The sequence below is a fragment of the Lactuca virosa genome, chromosome 8 (genome assembly GCF_052849685.1).
Source record: "Lactuca virosa cultivar CGN04683 chromosome 8, Lactuca_virosa_CGN04683_v6, whole genome shotgun sequence".
Lineage (NCBI taxonomy): Eukaryota > Viridiplantae > Streptophyta > Magnoliopsida > Asterales > Asteraceae > Lactuca > Lactuca virosa.
The window spans coordinates 261,070,824-261,084,017 of record NC_136433.1 but is presented as its reverse complement, the minus strand read 5'-3'; positions in this window follow the sequence as shown (position 1 = coordinate 261,084,017).

Below are 13,194 nucleotides of genomic sequence, written 5' to 3'. Positions count from 1 at the left end.
CCGGAAGGTCAAGAGGTTACGGACCGGAAGGTCGATACGGGTAGGACCGGAAGGTCCACCGGGATTTGGGACGGGAGTCCCCTGAGACACATGGATCGGAAGATCCTACAGCGTTGTGGCCTGGAAAGGCGTATGTGTGGCATGTGGTATTTTGGGGAACTCACTAAGCATTTATGCTTACAGTTGTTATGATATGTGTTTCAGGTACTAGCGAGGACCGTGGGAAGGCGCCGGCATGATCCGTACACACTTATGGAGTTTATGTTATTGAGATTCTGGGACATGTTTTTGTTATGACACAGTGACACATTATGTTTTGTGATTATCATGTGAATGAAAGTATGATTTAAAAATGAAAAAATTGTTTTGAAAATTTACGTTGTTACAGAATAGGAATCAAATCTATCGGGAAGGGCACCCCAAAAATCTCCAACTCGCATCCCCGGTAGAGCGAAGAAGCAGAAACCCCGTGCTCGTTGGCGATCGAAACTCGCAACGGACACTCAAGCTCATCTACCGGCACACTAAACCCTCTACTGAAAGCCTGAGATACGAACGACCGACTCGCCCCCGAGTCAAATAAAACCAAAGCAGGAAAAGAATTCACTAAAAACGTACCTAATCACAGGTACAACCAATAAGCATAACACAAATACAATAACTGAGACAGAGAATAGAAACGTACCGGCAACCACATCCGGTGCTGCCTTGGCCTCCTCGGCCGTGAGCTGGAAGGCGCGACCCTGAGCCTTCGGAGGCTCCACCTTGACTGGCCTCACATCTCTAATCCTCACAATAGCTGGCGCGGGACCCTGCGCCTGCTTGGCGGCGAGCTGCGGACAATTGGTCTTCACATGACCAACCTGATGACAATGGTAACAAATCCTCATATTTGCTGGAGGGGCAGACTGACGGCAGTCTCTGGCATAGTGCCCCTCCTTGCCACATTTGTGGCACCCACCTCCTGCTCGATAAACCCCTGAATGACCCCTGCCACACTTTCCACAAGTGCGGCTCTGCTGATTCCCAGTCCGAGTATCAGCGGTCTTAGACCGCTTAGGCGCCGGCTGAGACTGTGCCGGTGCCTGACACTGCTCCTTCAACTTCAGCTCTATCTCCAACTCATGCCGCCTCGCGGCTTCCTGAAGATCTAGGAGGGTATCGCATCGCTGTGTAGACACAAACTGTCGAATATCAGTCTTGAGCATACTCAGATAACGAGTCATCTGAGACTGCTCTGAAGCAAACTCCGGTCAAAACATAGCCCTCTCCGTGAACATACGGGTAATCTCCATCACAGAATCCCCATCCTGTCTCAAAGTCAAAAACTCCTGAGCAAGACGCTCCCGCTCAACACGTGGAACGTAGCGGGTGCGGAACATATCCCGGAACTGCTCCCAAGTAACAGCAGCTCGCTGATCATCCGTGTACGACCCTGTCGTCAATCTCCACCAGTCCTTTGCCCCAAGCCTCAGCAGGTTCAGGGCACACCTGACCTTCTGGTCAGCAGGACATGAACACGTGAAGAAATATCCCTCCACGTCAGATAACCACCTCATAGCCCTGATCGGATCCTGTGTACCATCAAACGTCGGGGGCTTTGTATTATCGAAGTCCAGGTACTGGAAAGCCCTGCTGGCTCCTCCTCCAACCCCTGCCGCAGTTACAGCCGAAGTGGCTGCAACGGCAGCTGTCTCTGCTAGATCTGCATATCGCTCATCAAAGTACTCTACCATCGCGGTCTTAATCGACCCGAACATCTCTGGCAGCTGCGCTCGGAATGCCGCAGCAATCTCGTCGTGCATAATCTCTCGGATCCTGGTATCCAACTCCTCTGTCCCTATCTGTACCACGGGCTCAAGTGCTACCGGCACCTCCGACCCTCCGTCTCCCGACCCTGACCCCGATCCGGACCCTGATCCTGATTCGGGTCCAGCAGCAAAACGTCTCGTCACCACCATACTGAAAGATATACTCAATTCATCAGATAAATAACATAATGTAGGGAGACCAAACCCACAAACCCTAGGGGTTGTGACTTCCTTGCTATGCGTATGGGTCCTGTGCTTTCAGTAGTACGGTCCCATACTACCTTCCACACCTACCCATATTTGTCTCAAGTATCACCACAACACCCTAACACTAGCATCAACATAAAATGCGCTCAACCCTCACCCCTAGAGGAATATCAACTATCTCGCAACGAGTCTTACCGCTTCTCACAACTCACACATCCATGAACTTTCATCATCCCCTGCAGCGCTAGTGTATGCTAACTGCACATAACGTTGGACCCAATAGACTTTCGAATGTCCAATCCTACCCGAAGGCCGAATCAACATTCTCAGGCTATGAGGTCTTTATTATGCACAGCCGTGATGCATACACTAAACATCTACAGTTATGATGTCAATTCCATATACAAGAAACCCTAGGCTAATGGGCATCACATAATCAGGCAAGTCTATCATGCGATTCCTGAAGATCCCTAGCCTAGCACTAGCATGCTGTTTTAACATATCACAATATCAAATAATTGTATGGTATTTTGGGGTTTACTTACAGGCTCCGGCTGATCGTACCCTCTGCATCCTCCATCCTTTATTTTGAAAACCATTTTAGAATTTATTTTGAAATTTCCTTGATTTGAGACTGGGTTCACACATGTGTTTCCCCCAATTCACTCAAACCAAGGCTCTGATACCAACTTGTAACATCCAAAATTTTACGCCCAATTTAAACTTTTCAAGCATAAATAAAACCAAATAGTAATTGTTTACAAAAGTGTTTTCAATTCATTATTCAATCAGAGTGTACCAAAAGCCAGATCATAAGGATGAGGAGCAGTACGGTCACGCCTTCGCCTTGCCATGATCTCATGAAGTACCTGAAACAACAAACTGAAAACTGTAAGCCCGAGGGCTTAGTGAGCTACCCCCAAAATACCAATACCACACTGATAATACCAAATCTGTAACAACCATTCAATCAACATGCATACTGGGCCATCGGCCTGACTGGACCGCCCTACAGGGCCTACAGTCCCACTGAATCTATACCGAGCCTTCGGCATGACTGAACCCCCACGTGGGCCTACAGTCTTCCCGGACCGCTCCTAGGGTGTGTTGGCCTTCAGCACAAAGCAGGACCGCCTCAACCCAAGCAACAAGCAAATAACCATGTGCACATAACTAACATTTACTGGCATATACAAACATCGAACATATCTATCTCACTGATTACCAAACATAGCAATCTCTAGCAACTAACGCACTGACCTAGCAGGTCACTAACATATCAATCCCTACGGATCATAAGAGCATAACATACAGTCTATCCTGATTCTGATATTACAGATCATATCCACATGTAGCATACCATAACGATAACAACTAAAGGGTCGGCCTTGGTGCCTTAGACCCTATCGATATAGTGAGGATAACTCACCTTGCAGATGTCGACTCGGAAGGTAAACTCCAACTCTCGGATCACTTGACACAGGCTCCACCACCTATTACCATAGTATAATATACTCATAAGTCCTTAACCTTATAAGGTACTCCATAACCCACTAGTCAACCCCTGGTCAAAGTCAAAGTCCTCAGTCAAGGTCAACAGTCCATGTTGACCTTAACTCGCTGAGTACCCTCGGCTGCTCGCCGAGTTCCTTGAAGCACTTTCCAACTCGCCGAGTCATCGAGGTGACTCGTCGAGTTCCTCCGATTCTTGATCAAACCTTAAGGCCACCCGTCGAGTTTCCTTCTTGCAACTCGACGGATACACACGCATACATATCCTGGAGAAAACTCATCCGACTCGCCGAGTTGTTCATACAACTCACCGAGTCTATGGCAATCTTCCTCGGACTCTCCGAGTTGCTCATCCAACTCGTTGAGTTCAAGGCCATCTTCATACGACTCGCCGAGTCGACCTTGCGACTCGCCGAGTTCCTTCAGTCCTTAAGCCATACAGACTCATTTAAGCCATGCAATGGCTCCAAATTACAGATCCAAGCTTCTAGAGCATGCTTTTCACGTAAAGTTGCAAACTTTACGTGCATGCATGACTAAAAAGGCTCTTAATGGCAATTCTAAGCTCTTAATGGGGTTTCATGCACAAGGAGGGCCTCAATCACCCCCAAACCCGCAACTTTATGACTCTAGGACTTAGGAAGGGTCCAGATCTGAAGTTACAACTTCAGATCTAGCCCATAGCTCACCATATCAACTCAAAATCCATAAAACCCTAAAACTCAACCAAAAGAAAAGAGATCTAGAAGGAAAGGGAAGTAAAGATTGCAACTTGATACCTCCAGAAGATGCTAGCTGAGGTGAGTTCTGTTTCCCCCACCTTCCTTGCTTCAACTCCTTTGCTCTTCAAGCTTTTCCCTCCTAGCCAACCTTCTTTCCAAGGCTTAAATCACACCAAGAAGAGTACCACACGAATTAGGGTTTCACTGAGCTCTCAAGGACTGTAAAGAGGCAAAAGGAGGCTGAGGCTCCTTTAAATAGGGTGCAAAACCCCGAGATTTAGGGTTTCATCTGCCAGCTCCTACTCGTCGAGTCCCTTCTTGGACTCGGCGAGTCGGTCACTAAACACGCGATCCCACCCGCTGCTACTCGACGAGTGGGGAAACCAACTCGTCGAGTAGGACTTAAAACCAAATAACCTTTTATTTAAATCCATACCTGAGAATCAGGGCTTTACACCGGCTCAGTCTGACAAATCATCTGAGACTGCCACAGCAGTACCACAACCACAACTGAATCCTAGTTATGCCGCATGGGTCTGCAATGACGCCCACGTACGTATGTTGATCACATCTACGATATCAGAGTAGTCCTTCCAACACGTCCAAGGCGCCACATCTCGGGAACTATGGCTGTCCCTCCAACGAACCTACGCTTCGCACACATCTTCCCGGGAATTCACTCTCAAAACACAACTTCTCAAACTCGAGATGAAAGCTGATGAATCTTCGTCGGCCTACTTGACAATGGCCCAAACATATGCCAACGCTCTCGCTAACATTGGCAAACCCATAAAATACAAAGACCTCGTCCTCATGGTCATCTCGGGATTCAGGGATGAATACAATGGCCTGCAAACGACACTTCTTGGCCGTCAATTGCCGACAGCCTTTACCGAACTCCACAATCTTCTCCAAGACCATGAATACTTGATGAAGAAAACTGTCCCTGGTGTCTCTCCTGCCCAAGCTTTCACGGCAGCCACAAACAGCCCCGCCTCCGCCAGTTCTGTCCTGCAATCGGATCAGCTCATCACCTTCCGAAAGCTGTAGCCACAGCTTAGAATTCATACCCCGAACAACGACACGCAATCTGCACAACCCTTTTACACCAATCAGTCCGGTAACAATCGGGGACGCGGTCGTGATCCTCGACGCGGATGAGGCAGCTACATCAACAAGAGGAATCAAGGAAACATGAATCGGTTTAGATGGGCCTCCACACAGAACATGGTATTTGGCACATGCAACAAGTGCGGGATCGATCATCTCCCGTCCCACTGTCCTAATCGGGATCCTGCCACTATGAGAAACAAACAACCACCTTCAGCAAACTTTGTTGATTACCGCTCACAAATGCAAAGCTCTTTCCTGCCAGACAGATGCTCCAGTCATCATGTTGCACCGGACCTCTCCACCTTCGACCACTCTGATGCATATCTCGATGCAGACCACCTTCATGTTGGCAATGGTAAGGCTTTTCCCATCCTTCACATCGGTTCTTCCCGTCTCTACTGTCCAAACAAATTTTTTTCTATTAAAGACATCCTTCATGTTCCCGACATCAAACAAAATTTACTTTCCATTCAAAAAGTTTGTCGTGATAACCATGTGTATTTTGAATTTCACGATTCTTTTTTTATTGTGAAGGACAAGGATTCTCACACTATCCTCCACATGGGTCCAAGTAATGGTGGTCTATACTCCTTCAGTTCGTCCTCAGCTCTTTCTACCTCCAAAGTTGCTTTTTCGTATGCTTGTGCCTCCTCTACTACTTGGCATCAGTGCCTAGGTCATCCACATCATCAAATTTTGAAGTTTATGCTTTCCAAATACAATTTACCTTTACAAAATAAATGTTCTAGTATCGTGTGTGATTCTTGTTTCATTGGAAAATCTGCTAAACTTTCTTTGTTACCGTTTACTTATAAAAGTTCAAATAGTTTGGATTTGGTCTTTTGTGATGTTTGGGGCCAGCACATGTAAATTCATTTGATAATCACTCTTACTTTCTCTTGTGTGTTGATCATTACACTCGATTTATGTGGTTCTTTCCTCTCAAGATTAAATTTGATATCTTTGCAACGTTTAAACAATTTGTTGCTATGACCGAACGACAGTTTCAAACAAAACTTAAATCTGTTCAAACTAACTGGGGCGGAGAGTTTCGCAACCTGTCTCAATTCTTTTCTTCCCTTGGTATCACTCATCACCTCTCGTGTCCCCACACCAACAAGCATAATGGACTCGTTGAACGACGACACTGACATATCGTTGAGACGGGTCTTACCCTCTTGGCCCATTCCCGTGTTCCTCAACGGTTCTGGAACTTTGCCTTTGACACAACCGTGTATCTCATTAATCAGATGCCCTCGCGCAATAATTCAAACATTTCGCCATTTGAACATTTGTTCAATCATCAACCCGATTTCACCTTCCTTCGAGTCTTTGGATGTCAGTGCTTTCCACACTTACGCTCGTACAAAAAAAATAAAATGGACTTCCGTTCCACATCATCTGTGTTTCTTGGCTATAGCCCTTCTCATAATGGCTATAGGTGCTTTGATCCGGAGTCCGAGCGTCTCTACATTGTTCGTCATGTTCGATTCACCGAACATCTGTTCCCTTACCAACAATCCTTATCACCACCACAATCACCTCCCTCTCCCGAACCCTAGTTCTCCACCTACCCGACCTCTGCCATCCCCACAACCGAATCTCCCTCCTCCACCGTCCCCTCTCCACCGTCCACACCGCCTGACCCCACACCGGCTAATCTTGCTGCCCAACAAATTCCCCTTCCACCACTCATCCACACTTACCAACGGCGACCCAAACCCCCACCACCACCTCCCACAACTGATACTCCAACACCCATTACTACCTCTACCACACCCGCCCCCAACCAACCACGTCCCACACCCGCCCCCAACCAACCACGTCCCACACCACCGAACCTATGCCCTAACCCCAAAAGGCCACACAATTCCATCCCACCGCTAACCACACTACCGGTCCCTCTCCTGACCTCGAACCTACTTCCTTTACCGTTGCCAGCAAGGATCCCCGCTGGCGTAGTGCCATGACTAATGAGTACTCTGCTCTTATGCGGAATCGTACATGGACCTTGGTTCCCCGGGCCCGAACTCTAATGTTGTTGATTGTAAGTGGGTATACAAATTAAATAAAGATCATCATGTCAAGATTACACGCTACAAAGCTCGACTTGTTGCCAAAGGCTTCCGACAGCAATCCGGTGTTGATTATCACGAGACCTTTAGCCCGTTAATTAAAGCGACCACCATCAGTGTTGTCTTATCCTTAGCGGTAACCCAGAAATGGTCTCTCAGGCAACTTGATGTACAAAATGCCTTCCTCCATGGTAATCTTCAGGAGACTGTCTATTTACACCAACCTCCGGGCTTCGTAGACGAAAATTGTCCCAACTTGAAATTTTAGACCTAGTAAAGCCTGAATCCTAACCTATTACAAGTGAAACCACATTGATATCCTTGATACATTGTATCCTCTATAATCTTGGGGGTATGTTTATAATCTAGAAACTAAGTATGGTTTCAAACCTAACCTAATCTAAGCTAGTATAAATTAACATAAGTAAAAGCTTAAGGGTTTGAAACCATAAATAACCTTTATATATGTTTTCGCCCAAAATATTTAAAGGGAAAGGGTTTACGGATTAGAAATAAAGAACAAAGAGAGTTTACAACCAAAACAAATGAGTATTAAGGAGTTCACGGCCTAGGAAAGAAGTTCATGGCCAAAAAATTGAGTTGAAGAGTGGTTTACGGTTTGGAAATGATGATCAAAGGGGTTCATGGCCAAGTTATGCCCGTGAACATCACCCAAGGCCCATTTAGGGGCGAAAACCCCATGGAGTGAACCGAAAACACATAAAGCCCAAGCCTTTTAAGGCCGTAAACACCTCCCTATATATATTTGCATCCGTGAACCAATTCATTTCTCACATTTTCCTTCCATGAACCCTCCCATTTTTCTCTCAACTATCATCCGAGAACACCCCTTTTTCTCTCAATCTTCAAGTGTTTTTGCCTAGATCTTCAAGTTTTCACCTAGAACACAAAGAACACCAAGAACATTTATTCAAATCTTCAAACATCCACCAAGAACACACCGAAAACACTTAGCCTCAACCGAAAACTCCATTCTTCCAACCATGAACCCATTCCAACATCCCAATTAATTCCAAATAATTATTGTAAGTCTTTCTTACATAATTAGGGTGTTGTCTAACACTTTAATTATTATTTACAACATTATTTAATTTATTATTTAAATTAATATCTTATTAATTTAAATACGACGAATGGGTATAATTATTTTTAGGATGCGACTACTGTCACGTATTCTAACCCGATGAGCATTTGCGATCACTTCGAGTCCGTTCAAGCACACGCATTAGAGGTGAGTTCATACCCCTACATTTTCACTATTTTTCACTGTTTTAGGGAGGGGGGATACAAGTAAAACACAAGTACTCTTGTGTCTAAACGATTTCAAAAACCGTTTTAAACCAATTGTAATTATTTCAAACTGATCTAGTAATTATATTTTATCAAATTGCATTTATATATATATATATATATATATATATATATATATATATATATATATATATATATATAAGGTTCAACAGACTTAGAATTAAAAATTTCGTCTTGGATCCTGTTCCTTGTCTGGTTGTGGGTTCAGGATAGAATTATTTATTTGATTGTCTTTTTATTCTTATTTATATAGATGCTGTAAATATATATATGAATATAAAATGTTAATCGTTAAATTTACAACCCTTTTGTAATACGTCGAGCAAAAGGGTATTTTACACAAGTCTCTTACCATTGTCTTATACATTGTTAAATTGAAAAGGTTTTCCAGTTCATTACAAAGCTTACATTTAAACTATAATAGGTATAGTTTGTGCGTCACTACATTAATTTACAAGGTTCAAGAAACGATACAGGAACACTACTCTATTTTACTAAGATCATGGTTACATAACTAAATAATTATTTAAGTATAATTATTTCACATTAGAAAGTACACTATTACAAGGTAATACATACAGTTTCAAGTACAAAAGAACACTATAACACTACACATAAACTACTTTATACAGGGTTGTGAAGCACTACTTCGTTGTACCCATCAGGGTACAGGTTCAAGTCCTATAAATTATAACCAGAGTCTCTTAGAGAGAGAGAGTGTGAGATTTGTGTATAGATCTATACGGGACTGACAATCCCCCACCTCGACTGTTAGCTACAGTCAGGCCGGCAGACCTGGGGTGACAAATGTCATAATATACCGACGCTTGAAGAACGTGGTAGAGGCCACTAGGTCATATTAGTATGGTTATATGAAACTCACAATAGTATCAACTAAACAATGTTTACGGGATTAACACTACTTTAATGGTTTTATTTTAACTAATGAAACTACAACACACTACTATACATAACAACTGGTGACATCCAAACATTTATACAAAGGTTTTCATACAATTCACTACTATGCATAACAACTGGTGACATCTAGGCATTTATACAAAGATTTTCATACAATCACATGAAATACGCAGAAAATAGTTTTATTTATTAATAAGGCTACAGTTTGCTACTATAAAATATAGTGACTACATACTTTTTGGTCATAAGGCCTAAGACTACATTACATTCACTAAAGAAAATATAGGATTTTCTGGAAGAACATACTAAGGTCTTCAATGATACAAAGAACATGCTTTCTAAAACAAATGCTTATGAACTCACCAACTTTAATGTTGACACTTTCAAAACCACTTGTATTCTCATGGCACTAGTAGACAGGTACACACGTAGGTTCTTGAAGATGGAGCATAGTAGCTTCAAGTCGTTATTTTACTAATTACTCTTGGAGTCAATCATATGTGATTTGAATACAATGTAAACACTATATTATTAATACAATGGTTGTTGTTGCTTTGATTACTATTATTCAATTGTTGTGATACTATACATGATGTCCTCCGCTCCCGAACGTTTCCGCCGTTCTGGTTTGGGGTGTGACAAAAACATACCAAATCATGTTTGTCTGCTTCATAAATCACTTTACGGCCTCAAGCAGGCACCGCGAGCATGGTTCCACCGGCTCTCTGCTGCCCTTCATTCATTCGGTTTTCAGGGCTCCAAGACAGACATGTCCCTATTTATCTACTCTAACGGTGGCACTCTCTTATATATGTTGTTCTACGTCGATGGCATCATCCTTACTAAGAGCAACCAAAACGCCACTGACGACATGGTTCACATGCTCACTCAGACTTTTGGTGTACAAGACTTGGGTGATCTGTCATATTTCCTTGGCCTGCAAGTTACACGTCATAACCTTGATCTTGTCCTCTCACAGCGGAAATACATTCATGAGCTATTACAATGAGTTGGCTTAGCTGCTGCCAAACCTGTCCCCACCCCCATGACGACCAATGTCACCCTTACCCTTGGGGACAACCCTGCCTTCTCCGACCCAACTAAGTACCGCCAAATAGTGGGTTCCCTTCAGTATTTTACCCCGAGCCGCCCGAATGTCGCTTTTGCAGTCAACAAGGTCTGCCAATTCATGCACTCACCAACTAATAATCACTGGTCAGTTGTCAAAGGGTTCTTTGGTACTTGCATGGTATCAATACCTACGGCCTATGGTTCACCCATGACTCTCCTACAATTCTTCACGCGTATACTGATTCTGCCTACAATTCTTTGACAGCATTCTCAGATGCCGACTGGGCGGATTGTCCGGACGACCGTCGATCCACGTGGGGATATGCAATATATCTTGGCTCTAATCTTGTTTCCTGGTCCGCACGAAAACAAAAAATTGTATGTCGGTCGTCCATGGAGTCGGAATACAAAGCGATGGCTGATAATGTCGCAGAAATCACATGGATTCGAGCACTTTTACAAGAACTATGCATTCCCGTCAAATATGCTCCAACGTTATGGTGTGATAATCTTGGTGCTACGTATTTTTCGGCTAATCCTATTTTCCATGCTCGCACAAAGCACGTGGAAATACACTTTCAGTTCGTTCGAGAGAAGGTTGCATGACGACAACTTCAAGTTCAGTTCAATTCCACCGATGACCAGATTGCAGATGTGTTTACCAAACATGTATCCTCACAACGTTCTGTTATGTTAAGATCCAAGCTACAAGTCGCTTCCCGGACATAGCTTTCGGGGGGATATTAGACAAATAGTTCGTTATATATATTAGAGGGTTCTGGATGTAAATATTGTGTAAATATTGTGTCTATATATATTCCCTTTGTAACAACCGGTTATTTCAAAACAATAAAAGTCAAAGAAAGTCAAACCAAAATCAAATGAGTCAAACATAAGTTAAAGAATTAAATAGTTAAATATTTAACTAAAAAATATAGTAAATTATATCCCACCTTATGGGTTTTCGGTTTTTGGAATCAAATACCACCAAAAACCGAAATCCCTTTCATGAAATGGTTAGGACCGAAAACCCCAAGCCTAGACCGAGAACCCTCTCATGACCGAGAACCTTCGGACGCAAACCCTCTTGACCGAAATCCCTTCCACCGAGGACCCACTAGACCGAAATCACTCTAGTTCTTGGTTGGATCTTTGACCGAGATCATAGTTCTCGGTTTGGAAGATAGGCCGAGAACCACCCATTTTATCCTTTGGCACACCTTCCAATTAGATAATTTCACTTCCATATGCACATATGACATCAATTTATCCCCATATTTATATGCTCAAACCGAAAACACAACCTCATTTCTCACATTTTACTCGAAATCTCTTCACCTTTTCTCTCAAAAATCATAAGTAAACCTTCATATCTTCATATCATTACCCAGTATATCTTCAAATCTTCATAAAAACATCTTCAAACATTCAAACCATTTCCCAGGAAACCAAATATCTTTAAGATTGATTCATAGAAACCTTTATAAGTTTTCTTACATAATCTAGGAATTTATTAACACTTACATATTAGGCCATTTTATTTATACACTTTATTATGTGTTAAATACTATTAGGATACAGTTAGTTACACGTGTTCTAACGCGAAGAACATCGCCACTCACACCGTTACCCAACCAAGAACACACCCGAGGTGAGTTCATACCCCTACAGTTTTCACGATTTTTAAATGTTTTAGGGGAGGAATACAAGTAAAACACAAGATAAATTGTGTTAATATACAAACAATTACATTTATATTTTTAGTTAATATAAATATACATATGGGTACAGATTTGATACAGTAAAACTTTAACCCTTTTGTAACATGTAGAGCAAAAAGGGTATAATTATATAAACGAACATATATAATTATTTTATTCCAACTTATTATCATGTCAAATTTGATAATATTATACAAAGGATTCACATTTCAATGAAACATTTATATAAACTATAATAGGTATAGTTTATGGAACATACATACTATTTTAACCGATTGGGGGCACAGAAAAATAAGTATTTAAAAGAGTAATTATTTTTCATAACTATGTAAACATTTACATGAAAAGGAGTTTTTCATTATACTACTCGTAAACAGTCAATATGGCTTTGTGAGACACATCTTCAAGTACTTACCTAAGTACCAACAAAAGTCTTGTATTATAACCAGAGTCTCCTGGAGGGAAAGCGTGACAATTGTGTATAGATCTATACGAGACTGACAATCTCGCACCTAAGTTGCTTGCAACAGCTAGATCGGCAGGTCTGGGATGACAAATGTCGTAACATTCCGACACCTGAAGAACGTCGTAACAGGCCAACAGTCGCTAAGTATGGTTATAATAACTCACAATTCAGTATTAACAATATGTTTGTTTTACGAATACATATACGTCTTCAAATGGTTTTATTTATTTAAAACTGCATTAC